This window comes from Python bivittatus, unplaced genomic scaffold, assembly GCF_059951505.1.
Source record: "Python bivittatus isolate LINGU-HERP-01145 unplaced genomic scaffold, Pbiv_v1 ctg000480_np1212, whole genome shotgun sequence".
NCBI classification, from domain to species: domain Eukaryota; kingdom Metazoa; phylum Chordata; class Lepidosauria; order Squamata; family Pythonidae; genus Python; species Python bivittatus.
In genome coordinates this window covers 80,728,881-80,741,379 of record NW_028277075.1, presented here as the reverse complement: position 1 = coordinate 80,741,379, position 12,499 = coordinate 80,728,881, and positions in this window count along the sequence as shown.

Genomic DNA, 12,499 nt, shown 5'->3' with positions numbered 1-12,499 from the left:
AACATGCCTCCTTCTTGGTCATTTTGATGCATTTCCCCATAGGGGTAAGCATTCTGCAAGAATCCATCACATTATAGTATTAAAAAGTGATTAACTTATCAAAATACTTATGAATGGAGGCTTACTTAGACTTATTCACTATGATGTTCTGGTTTTCATTCAATGTTCTTTCAAACAGTGTCCATGGCCAGAACAAGTACTACGGGGATGTTCAGTTATTGGTATCTTAAACTGCACTGCCTTGCACAGTCCGTCAACTTGCTTCTACCAAAGCACTAGGCCAAAGGCTAGTCATTATAGTTCAGTAACAGAGTACATGCTTCGCAAAGTGAAAGGTCTAGATTTAGTCCTCCTTGTCTCCAGATACAGCTGATACCTTGTTTCTGAGTTTTGTCATTTATGCATGATGTACATCCTACATCAGCCTTCTCCAATCAATAGATGGATTGATTTTTTTTTTTTATCCAGTCAGTCATGACCGATTCTGCGGCGACTGCCTGGACAAGTCCCTGCAGTTTTCACAACAAGGTGTTTCGGAAGTGGTTTGCCATTGCCTCCTTCCTAGAGCGGAGCCCAGCTGGCAGGCGCAGGAAGGCAGGGTTTCCATTGCTTCGCATCTTTTTTGGACATACGCAACTTCTGTGTTACCGGCAACTGGTCCCGTCTCCTGTACGAGGCGCCGCCAGCATTTTTCCTTCCACCAGGGTGAGAGTACCCATTTATCTACTCATGGTTGCTTTTGAGCTGCTGGGTTGGCCTTACACGCTAGAGATGAGACAGGAGCTCACTCTGCCACACGGAGCTGGGCTCAAACTGCTGAAGTGTTGACCATTTCTGGCCGGCGACTTCCAGCGTCATTAAGCCGCTGCGCCACCGTGTCCCCCCTAGATGGATTGATACTAATTATTAACTGAATATGCAGTTGCTTATGGAGGTGGGGAATTCTGAGAGCTGCAGTCCAAATGCATCTACAGGACACCAAGATGAGGAAGATGTATTTATTTAAGGCTGTATGTGCACATTCACTTTTACAAAGAATCTATAGTACAAAGTGCTTTCAATTTGTTCTATGCCAAATGTTCATGATTGTCCTTCAATCCCCTCAACTTTGGGATTCTCTTAAAATATTCAATTTTTTCTCTGGCATGCTTTTTTTACATAAGATGAATGACTCGATCTATAGCGTGTGGCTTAGCTCATTTTTCAAGAATGATCTGTTGTGTATATTGTTGGAATTCTTTGTCAAAGATTTATTTTTAGCCATAGAAATCATTTTAGACTCACTATTTCCCATCCATAAAATGGAAAATTGTTTCCTAGAGTGGTGTCCAGTGGGCACTGATAGTAACATGCAGTTTGTACTATAGCATTTTATTCCAAGTGTATGCTTAGAAGGGACTAATTTGTTGCAGAGAACACATCAGTACCTATAACAAATCTTGGAGGGACAGAGTATTCCTAGGGGGACGCTAGCATTTCAACTCTCTCTTCCATCCTTCGGTACTGTATTCCACTTGCAGATGCTGGCCAGTGACCAGATTATTTTTATCTGCAGAATTAAAAAGCTTCCTCGGTTCTGTGTGCAGGGCAGGCTTGGGTGAAAATTATACCCTGCAATCTTCCGTCTCCATATGTACATCCAATGGAGGCATCAGGAAGACCAGTGTCATGCAGATGTGAAATTAAAACGCAAAAAATTTGCATTCATCATGGAATAGGGAACCAGGGTCAACCAAATGTCATATTATGATTGTATGCATTTGTATCTGATAAAACATGCTTGCAATTTATATGCAAATGAGGTGTGGCTCTTGATCTCTAGCATACCGTCAGCACAGCCCTTGGTATCAGCAAGTCTGGGGGCCTCCCTGCCTGCCTGCTTATACATCCCTTCATTTTCGTTCTTTCCTACCCAACAGAATATTAGAAAGAAATCATGTAGAGGAACTCAGAATTCTGCCTATCTATCTGACTATCTGTCAGCAGGATTACTCCAAAAACTGAACAGCTGTTGGTAGGATGGGAAAAGCTGATAAAAGAAAGGCCAGGTTAAAAAAAAAAAATAGGGCAGATTCATCTGGGGGCTATTGAAAATCCAGAAGTAACTCCCCAGTGCATCCCAATGGGAGAGGCAGCTGGGCAATGACTCACAATGCTGCTGCCTGCTTCATTCTAAGTCCCCCTTCATCCTCCTTCCTGGTCATGTGACCAGAGCAGAGTACATGCAGCCAGCCTTGTGCTTGTATGTGTTTTAAGCAGGATCAGATTCTTCCTTTATTTAGAACACTAGGCTGAAGAGGGTGAGTCTTGAATGAACAGTCAGGCCAAGTTCAGTTGATTGTGCTATCCCTGAACCAGACTGGTTGCATGCAAAAGGAAAGAGGATCATCTTTTTCATCTAAGTTCCTGACCTTTTTCTTGCTTCATAGAAGAGGAGAACAGCTGTTGCCATTGTAGTAATAACAACGTCACCACTAGCAGACTTGGCCATCTACAGATCTAGAAGAGATCACAAATTCTCAGGGTCTGCTATGCTTTTTGGCCTGACTACCAGCCTGAACAAGATTGAAATACTTTACCAGCTCATGCCAAATACCAACCCCGTAGAACCAAAAATCAACTGTTGACAACACTCAGCTGACAAATATAAACAGCTTCAAATACTTGGGAAGCATCATCTCGAGTGATGGCTCTTTGGACAAATAAATTGACTCCAGGATCAGCAGGGCCAGCCAGGCTCTGGAGTGGCTGTGTATAGAGCGCTCAATCAACATAACGTCCATATCTTCACAGGGCTGAAAGTTTACAGAGCTGTGGTTATCCCTTCTCTCCTATATGGATGTGAGTCCTGGACTCTGTACTAATGACACATCAAACAACTGGAGAAATTTCACATGTGTGCCCTCCGCTCCATCCTTGGCATTCATTGGCAAGACCGTGTCTCCAACCTGGAGGTCTTGGATTGCATGGAGTCCACCAGCACTGAGTCCATTTTTCACTCTATTTTTCATTAACAATATTGTAACTATGCAAAAAATTCTGAGGGGATTTAGGTCCATGATGGAATGGTGAAATTTCTCTGAAATTAAGAGGATCTCTGAAGAATTTCAAAACTTGTTTCTTTGTATAAGAATGGAAGTGTGCAGCTGAAAAATTCAACAGTATGCAGATTTGAAAACTAGAACACAGGCCATTATTTATTGGTTGTTTTCATTTGAATGAGACTTACTTTAAAAGTTTTGAAAGAATTGTTCCAGCCACCATTTGTCATCCAAGGTTTTTGGCAGCTGTGTGTGATATTTACTTCCTCATCCAACCTTTGGAGAGAGGGAGACTAATCTTTTTCAGAAATGGCAAGAGGTATAATTGAATCTCAGAATACTGTGGTCTGTCTGCTCATCATCCATGCATTCCCTCTCAAAGTATTTTGGCTTGTTCACATTTAGGCTGTCTCCAGAGTCTCCTAGGAGAAAATAACTTTAATATGGTAGTGATTATTTTCTATTGACTGCATTCTGTTCTGCTTCTCACCTCAAGGAGCTTTGTACACTCTGCCAAAAAGCTTGCAGTGTCAGGCCTGCATACTTGGAAGTCTCTGTTTTTATTGGTTGAAGATTCCTCCAAAGATGAGTTCTTAGGTCCTATAGAAAAATAGAGCACTTAAGAAATAAGATAATGACCATGAGAATTAACCCATTGCCTAACGCTGAAGCTGGAATGTCTGTGAAGCCTTTATGGGATATACATCATGCCAGTCTGTGAAAGGTACAGGGCAGAGACTTTCCTTACATGCGTAGTGAGACTTGGTGGCTTCAGGAACAGCAGTGCTGCTCTGCTACACATCCACCCTGGTAGCGACTGGTCTAGGAATCTGAATGTGAAACAGAAATCCCTTTCCCTACTAAGAAAACTAAAACAATTTAAACTACTTTGAGATGCAATATTAGGTTTAGAAATAATTAATCAATAGGCTATTATAAGGTAGCATCAAAGTGCCTGCAACTGCTTCATCATTTTAAACACATTTTAACATATTGATTTAATGACTTGAATGATGCTGTGACCACCCTTTGCAGTGCCTGGAGGCTGTGGGGGTCTGGATGGGGAACAACAAGATTCAGCTGAACTCTGGTAAGATGGAGTGGCTGTGGATTGGAGGCCCCTCTGTATCTGAGAACTTACCACCTTTGGTTTTGGACGGGGTTGCACTGCCCCAAACAGACCTGGTGAGTAATCTGGGGGTCCTCCTGGACTTGTGACTACTGCTCAAAGAGCAGGTGGCAGTCGTGGCCAGGAGGACCTTTGCCCACCTTCAGGTGATGTGCCAGCTACACCCCTTCTTGGATCAGGAAGCTCCCTGGCCAGTCACTCATGTCCTGGCTATCTCTTGGTTAGACTATTGCAATGCGCTCTACATGGGGCTACCCTTGAAGAGTATCTGGAAGCTACAGCTGGTTCAAAATGCAGCTGTGCGGATGATATTAGGTGCCCCAAGAATGGCACATGTAACATCTTTGCTGCTGGAGCTGCACTGAGTGCCAGTTTGCTTCTGGGTCCAATTCAAGGTGTTGGTTATCACCTTTAAAGCCCTACATGGCATGAGTCCAAATTACCTGAGGGATCGTCTCATCCCCATTACATCAACCCATCCCACCTGGTCAGGCAGAGAGGGCACGTTGTGGACCCCGTCAGCAAGGGAATGTCGGCTGGCAGGGCCCAGGAGGAGAGCCTTCTCTGCTGTTGCCCCCACCCTTTGGAATATTCTCCCCCCAGAGGTATGGCGGGCCCCTACCTTCCTGGCTTTCCGAACAGGTTTAAAGACCTGGCTCTGTCAGCGTGCATGGGGTGATATGGGCTCTACTCGTCCCTGGGGGTGGTTAGCCCCCTGATTATGCTCCCTGGAATTACTTGCCAATTTTCCATCTTCCTGGAACTTACTTATTTTTAGGATTGTTTTTATGTTGTATTTTAATGAATTTTTATCTTGTTGTAAACCGCCCAGAGTCGTTTCACGAGATGGGCAGTGACAAACTTGATAAATAAATAATAAATAAATAAATAAATAATATATAATATATTTAATATATTAGTATATTTTAAGGTTAAAAGAAACCCTTATTTTTTCCAATCCCTTTTCTAGGATGCCAGGCTTGAAGATTGCCCATTGACTTGCCCTTGTGCTGCCCCTGATCACTGGGTTTAGTGTGTTATTATGAGGATTGGCTGGCTGCAATTCCAGAGTAGGATTCTCTTATGGTGGCAAGTTGGACAGGGCACATTGACAACACTTCCCTTCTTCTGGGCAGATTAAAATGATTGCCTATTTAATTGCTTTTCTGGAGTTGTATAACTTTCCTGCCTCTGATCACTGTGTTTTTGGTAGGGCCAGAGTGATTGGCATAGCTGGTTGACAAGCTTGGCACCTCCTGGGGAGGTCTCCCTAATCACTGGCAGACCACACTGACAAAGGTTGGCTTCTTATGGGCAGGCTTTGAGGAGCATTCGTTGATTTGCTCTTATGGCCTTTGATCACTCTGCTTTCATTCGCAATTCTGCTTTGATCCAAGGCTTGTTGAATTGAAGCACCCCTTCGAAGCTTTGCACAGATGTAGTAGCAATTCCTAATGTATGCAATAATTTAAAGAGAAAGATAAAAGAGAATGACTACATATTTTTCTTCTTTTTTCCAAGAATTGCATTTGGAAGCTCCTGTCAAATTTTGAACTGCCAGCTTGAGGAAAGAAATTCAGAAGCAAGATGGGAGTTCTTTCAGAAGGAAAAAAAAAAACAGTTTGTATAAACAACTTAGGCTTCTCTGAACTATTTCATTTGTTTGCAAACATATTTTACCTAGTTTATGAAAGAATTGTAGACAGCTTTCCCTCTCATATTACACACACACACACACACACACACACTTTTCTAAATGCCAGCCTGAAATGAGTTAAAATAAAATTGCATTTTAAAAAATGATAAACAATTTCTAGAATGAATGCTATGCATTTAAGATATGGAAGGGAAAAGCAAAAGAATATTGTATGTAATCAATCTGTAGATCCCTTAGAACTCAGGGGCTGAGATTTGAACATAAGATTAAAAAAAATAACTACATGGTGTTTTAAAAAATAAAATATTGGTTCATTTGAGCATGACTCCTAGTGACTTCATGGGTGTATCCAGATAGTTTTCTTGGCAACAATACCAAGAAGTTGTTTGATATATGCATATTTACTCGAGGCACAAATGAACAGGCTCAAATTATCCTACTTTGGACACATAATGCAAAGACTCTAGAGAAGCCTCTAATGCTAGGAAAGCCGGAAGGAAAGAGAAGAGGATGACCAGCAGTGAGGTGGATGGACTCAGTTATAGTGGTGATGGGTGCACCACTGGAAGAACTTAAGGACCAGTTGGAGACAGACCTTCCTGGAGAAAACTGGAGAAAATTTATCTATGTGATCTCTATGAGTTGAGACTGATTTCATGGCACATAATCAAATCTATCTCTTTTTCTTTCTATCTGTCTCCATCCATCCATTTATCCAAGTGTAGCCGACAGCCCCCTGATTTTCTGATGGTCTCCTATCCAAATACTAACCTGAGCCAACCTGACTTAACTTCCAAGCTGAGACAAGTTTGGTTAAGTGCTGCCACTTGCTGAGGATCATTGCACTTATACTCATGTGGTAATATTTTATGGAAAGGAGAGAAGGAATAAATTTAAATTCCTACTTGCAGCTGCATAATTTCCTTTCCTTTCCACACTTATAATTAAATTCAGTAAAGTCTGGTGACTGTCTTTCTAAATTTGAGACAGCAGACTATCAATTAATCTTAATACAGAAAAATGTTTTGAGGAGCTGATGTTCCATATGCAAAAGGGGCAAAATAAACATATAAGGCATAATATTATTTCCATGTGATGTTTTACACAAGGGCAATTTTTTTTAGTCAGCCTGGAGAGTGGAAAAAGGTGACTCCAAAGAAAGGAAATGGCCTGTGACCTTGGATGAGCTGAGTATTTGTGTATTTTTGAGTGATTGTGTACAGTTCTTAACTACATAATATTTATTCAATTAGCTTAGATGCTGTTTGACTGACTGCTGCCCTCCAAGTGGCTTACAAACTCTAGCTGTGATCAAGTACCTCCATGTGTTCACAGGATCTGATCAAAAGAGATGGCAACACACTTTCCAGTTTCTCCCTGCTCCCCATAGAAAGCAAGTTTAGCTAAGCTTCATCAGAACAAAGAAGTTTCACTTTCCCAGTTTTGAGCCTGACTAATTGTTTTGCAGCCTTTTGTGAGCAATTTCTCCTCTCTACTGATAGCCTCACAGCTTGATACAAAAGTACAAAAGAAGCATTTTTATCGTTCTCTTTTAGCCTCAGAACAAACCTTAAGTAAGCATATCTTTGTTATGATACCAGCTTCGCATACTGTGTCTGGCATATACACATCCCTGTCTCTTGTAATTATCATGACCATTCCTATCTAGATTTAAGGAAAAGAGTAACAAAACTTAGTGGCAAACTTTCCATCTCAAAGTCAGAAGAATTTGAAGGTGGCTGGATCTCACTGATGACCCTCTGTTGATCTTTTTCCATCTTCCTCCACATGGTCTGCATTTGTATGTTAGATCCCATGGCCTCTTTCCTCTGCAGTGAGTCTTCTCCAGGTCTCACCTTCAAATGCTTTTGTGGACTCCCACCCCAAGTCAAGGAAAGATGAGCTGCTGGCATTTTTTTTAAAAAAACAACAACACTCTGCTCAATCCATTTTAGTATCCCTAGGTATTCTTTCTCTGGATTAAAATCAACACGCATTGGTCAGCAGTCACCACCACTGTCTAGATCCTTCCTCCCTATTGCAGCACTTTACTGCTCTACCATCACCTGGATAACTAAGCTTCTTCTTTCCAGAATTCTCTCTGTTGTTCATGTGTAATCCCAGTGTTTTAAGAGTTGCCCTTTTGTTAACTCCTTATCTGTTGCTTCTTTCTTCTATGAGCACTATGTCCTATGAGAATCTAAACTATTTTCTATTCCAAGCTCCTTATCAGCAACTCCTTGTCCAAGCAACCTTATCAGCAACTAACAGAGAGTTGGTCTGGAACTTGTCTGAGTGTTCACATGGATGTAGAGTTACAGGAAGAGGCAGCAGGATGCAGAAGCATTTTCTTCCACCATTTGGTGAGAACAGTTCCTTGAGGACCCAACAAATCTTGGAATGCAGTTTAAGAGAGTAAATTATAGAAACATTGGGATGGACTTGGCCTTACTTTTAAAAATAAATAAATGCAGGGTAACTGAGATTTTTTTTTTAAATTTTCATTTTTAATGCAAAGTGACTGAGATTTTTTTTTCTTCCCACATGGGTTTTCTAGAAAAAGAGAATAGAGAAAAGGTTGCCACTATTTCAGGAGAATGGAGGCAAAGGGCTGCATTCCCAATCACATTCTAAAGCATTTTTGTGGCATTCCAGAATTCCAAATGCCAACGCTGCTGGAATGTTCTTAGGAATGATGCTGGGCCAGATAGCGTAATTTCCAAATGCAACCTTTGGAATTGGGGCTAGCCCAATAGTTTGCCTCTCTTGTTTTGCCCAGTTTATTTGTAAAGGGATGACATTGGCAAAACCTAGATAAATAAGCAAATTCAAATGAACAATAAACCATCCATAAAAGGGAGTGGTTTTCATATTAGTGAATTCATTGGTAAACCAATGACTATTGATAAGTATAAAATATTAGATCCCCCCTCACTTTTTTCCTCTTCTTAGTTTGTATTTTTAATTTGTACTTTTAATTTTTTTCAATGTTTGTTTTTAAGATTAATGATTGTTTTGTTAAAAAAAATAATAAAGATTATATTGTTTTAAAAAAGCATGGTTTTCATTTCACCACCATGATAGTTGGTGTTTTTAGTGCACCTGCTACATAATTGCAAATATATACAATATCAAGGGGAAAAAGTTAAATCTTTATTTTCCGAGTTAATATGCTAGAGCCTGGGTCTTAACGGAGATTGGACATATTTTTGCCTGCCATGACAGCTGCAGAGCATCCAACCCAGTAGCCTTGATCCATCCTGTTTGGTTAAGCTACTCACAGCCTCCAAGGATGAACATTTCTGAAGCAAGTGGAAGCCAGAGATACATATTTCATGCTTCATCTTGGTCACCTTGCTCATTCCTTGTTTCCCACTTGTGGTTTTCATCTGGAAGATAAATGTCATGATATGAGGTTTTATACAGAATGATAGCAAGATTAACCTTAAGAGGTATTTTGTATAGCTCTGGGAGTCACATGCCTGTGACACTTAATGAAGGGTAAATCAGACTGTCTCTCTTTCCAAGTTACTTTTACTGGAAAGCTTACAACAGTAAGCTTTTGGGCAAGAAACAAGTGAGTATTATGGACCTATTCCAAAAGGTTTTGCCCTTGAAAGCTATACTGAGGCAGGATAGATCTCTTGGCAACTTGGGAGAAACTTAGCCCTTTGAAGCTTTAGGTGAGCAATGGTGCATGTGCCAAAGAACTTGTACAACAACAACAAAATTATATATATAATTTTTGCACTTTTTTCTATTGCGAGAACTGGAGAATAATGGACATTTTCAGGACTAATCGAGTCTCAGCTTGCCCTGTCATTGAACTTTGCAAAATTATATGCATTTAGGTTAAAGCAAGAAGTGAATTAATTTTTCCTTCATCCTTACTTAGGAGGCCATCTGCAAGCCTACTTTCTCCTCCCACTTCAGAGCCTGGTGGACTAATTGCCTGCCTTTATTGAAATTATGGTTTAAGATGTATTTGCTCTATCATATTTCCTTTGAAGTAATTTGATTTTAGTGCCATTAAAGAAGAAAAAGAAAAGCAGCCAAAGAAATATGAATCTCCTGGATTTCACATATTGGGCCAAACAAAGAACTCTACCACATGGGTATTTCTGAAGTCCTTGAGTTGTGGAAGCAGGTATAATCTGAGCACTGGTAGTACTCTAACATATATAGCTTGATAATGTCAACCTATGGATTAAGCTGTGATATAAAGAAAAAATAAGATTACATGGCTTTTCTCCCTTTTTACTCAAATAGATTCCCTATTATGTTAATAAGCTTTGGGTACTGATAAGCTCTGATCATTAATATAACCATGCCATTACTAAGCTTCTTAATAGGATCTAACCTCAGAGGCAAAGTGATTATATTAAATTCATTCGCTCCTGCCATTGTGATCTGCTCAGGTGTCAGTGTCAGGAAAAGCAAGTGAGCAAAAAAAGAATGAAGAAATGAAGCTTTGAGCTGAGATGCATAGCCCTGAAGGCAGGTTCTTCTGAGATGTTCATGTTTTCTCACAGGATTAATTTTTGTAATAGTCACAACAATTGAAGCAAAAAATGGTGTCTTCATTAGGCCAAAGAGAGGGCAAAATGGTCAAGTGGCAAGTGAATGTTCATTTCAGCCCATGTTGTTGAGGTGACCTATCTTTATTTCTAATGAGTATGTAGACTTTAATTCTTATCTGATATGGAGGCACCATGTTTTGCGGCCTAATATTTGGAAGCTGGATATGTCCTGAATGTAATGAGGAGGGAGATGCCCTCATTCAAATTCTCCAGGAAGGTTTCCTACCAAGGCATGAAGTCTGGATGAAAACTCTCCAATTAGTCCAATACAAGGTGGATTTAGATAGGAGAACTGGGACAACAGGCAGCAAAAGTGATCTGAAAACATTGAAAGAACACAAAGTTAAAGGAAGAGTAAGCAGGACATATCTTAGTGAACAGAACAGAATCAGAGAAAGGGATGCAGTGAATAAGGCTTTTGAAATAGACTCCTTTCATAAAGAATTTTGTTTACATATCTCCTGCCTGATTCTTTAGTTGGTTGCTTGAGAACAAACTCTGACAAGACTGGGATGACAGGTGACAAGACTCTAGAATCTTCATAACAAGAGTCGTGTTTTAAGATGGGTGGCCATAAGAACCTTTTAAATAAATAAAATTAAATCAAACAATTAAATAATTAAATAATTAAATAATAAGCCTGATTTTGGTCTCTAGGCTTCTTTTTGACCAATACAATGTTCTTGTCACGATGGTCCCTTTCCCTTCCCCAGTTCACCAGATGTGTGTGATCCTCAAAATACTATTATGTGCACTTGTATGCTTTTTCCAACGTGCTTTTAAATTCTGAGTGCTTTTTGATTTGGGGGCCTCTCCTGGCCACTGCAGCTCTAACTTCTGTTGGGTGGAGGAATAACAGCTACTTGTGACTGGAACTGAATACCCCATTGTGCTTACAGGGATCATCTGCTCCCCCTCCCCCTGCCTCTCCCCCTGCCTCTCCCCCTCTTGAGGCACTGTTTGCCTTCATATCATTCCTCAAATGTGCAGATGATGTAATACTGAATGGGGTAGCTAATATTCTAGAAGACAGAGATAACATTCAAAATTATCCGGACAAGTTAGAGATATGGGCTGAAAGTAAGATAATGAAGTTTAAGAGAGAGAAGTGCAACATTCTTCATTTAGGAAGCAGAAATCAAATATACAGGTGTAGAATGTAGGAATACATGATTTGGAAATATTACTTGTTAAAAAGACCTTGGAATGGTAATTTATTACAAACAGAATATGAATCAACATTGTATTGTGGCTGCAAAACAGACAAATGAAATTTTAGGCTGCATCAAGAGAAATATAGTTTCGAGATCTCAGGAAGAAATAGTTCTACTTTAATTTGCATTGGATACGCATCAAGTATTGTGCCAATTTTTGAGGGCCGCACTTGAAGAAGGATTCAGTTAAATTGGAACAGATTAAGAAAAAAGGCAATGAAGATGATCAGGGCCTAGAAATTAAACCTAATAAAGAGAGGTTGGAAGGGATTGTGAAAGTATAGTTTGAAAAGAGAAGAGTTCGGCAGGTATGGTAGTCCTCTTCAAAGGGTGTCACACAGAAGAAAGTCAGTACTTATTCTCTCTTGTTCCAGAGTGCAAAACGTTGAAATGTATTTGAGTTACAGAAAGAAAGATTCTGAACAAATGGCAGAAGAAAAGTGTTAACAGCAAGCAGTTTGTCAGTGGAACCAGTTACTCAGGCAGGTGGTGGGCTCCCCTAAATTGGATGGGTTCAAGTGGACATTAGGCAACAATCTGTCAGGGATGCTTAATTTGAATTCATGAACTTATGCCTAAATGGCCTCTTCCAACTCTATGATTCCTATCACCATGAAAACGGCCTTTGCTGCTGTATACATTTCTTTTAGGAGTGGCCATTTCCCTATTTGTCCTTGCATTTTGCACATGAAACAGCACAACAAACCATTAAAAGGATTAGCCTCCCACTCCTGAGACAAATTTCATAGAAAGCCAACAATAAAATTCAACAATTTTATTTGGAGCAACCAAGATTCTGCTGTATGAAGCAAAGGTCATTCTGTGTCCAGACACAGGATGGATTATTAGTGGTTGGGATTCTCCACTCTGTCCAACAA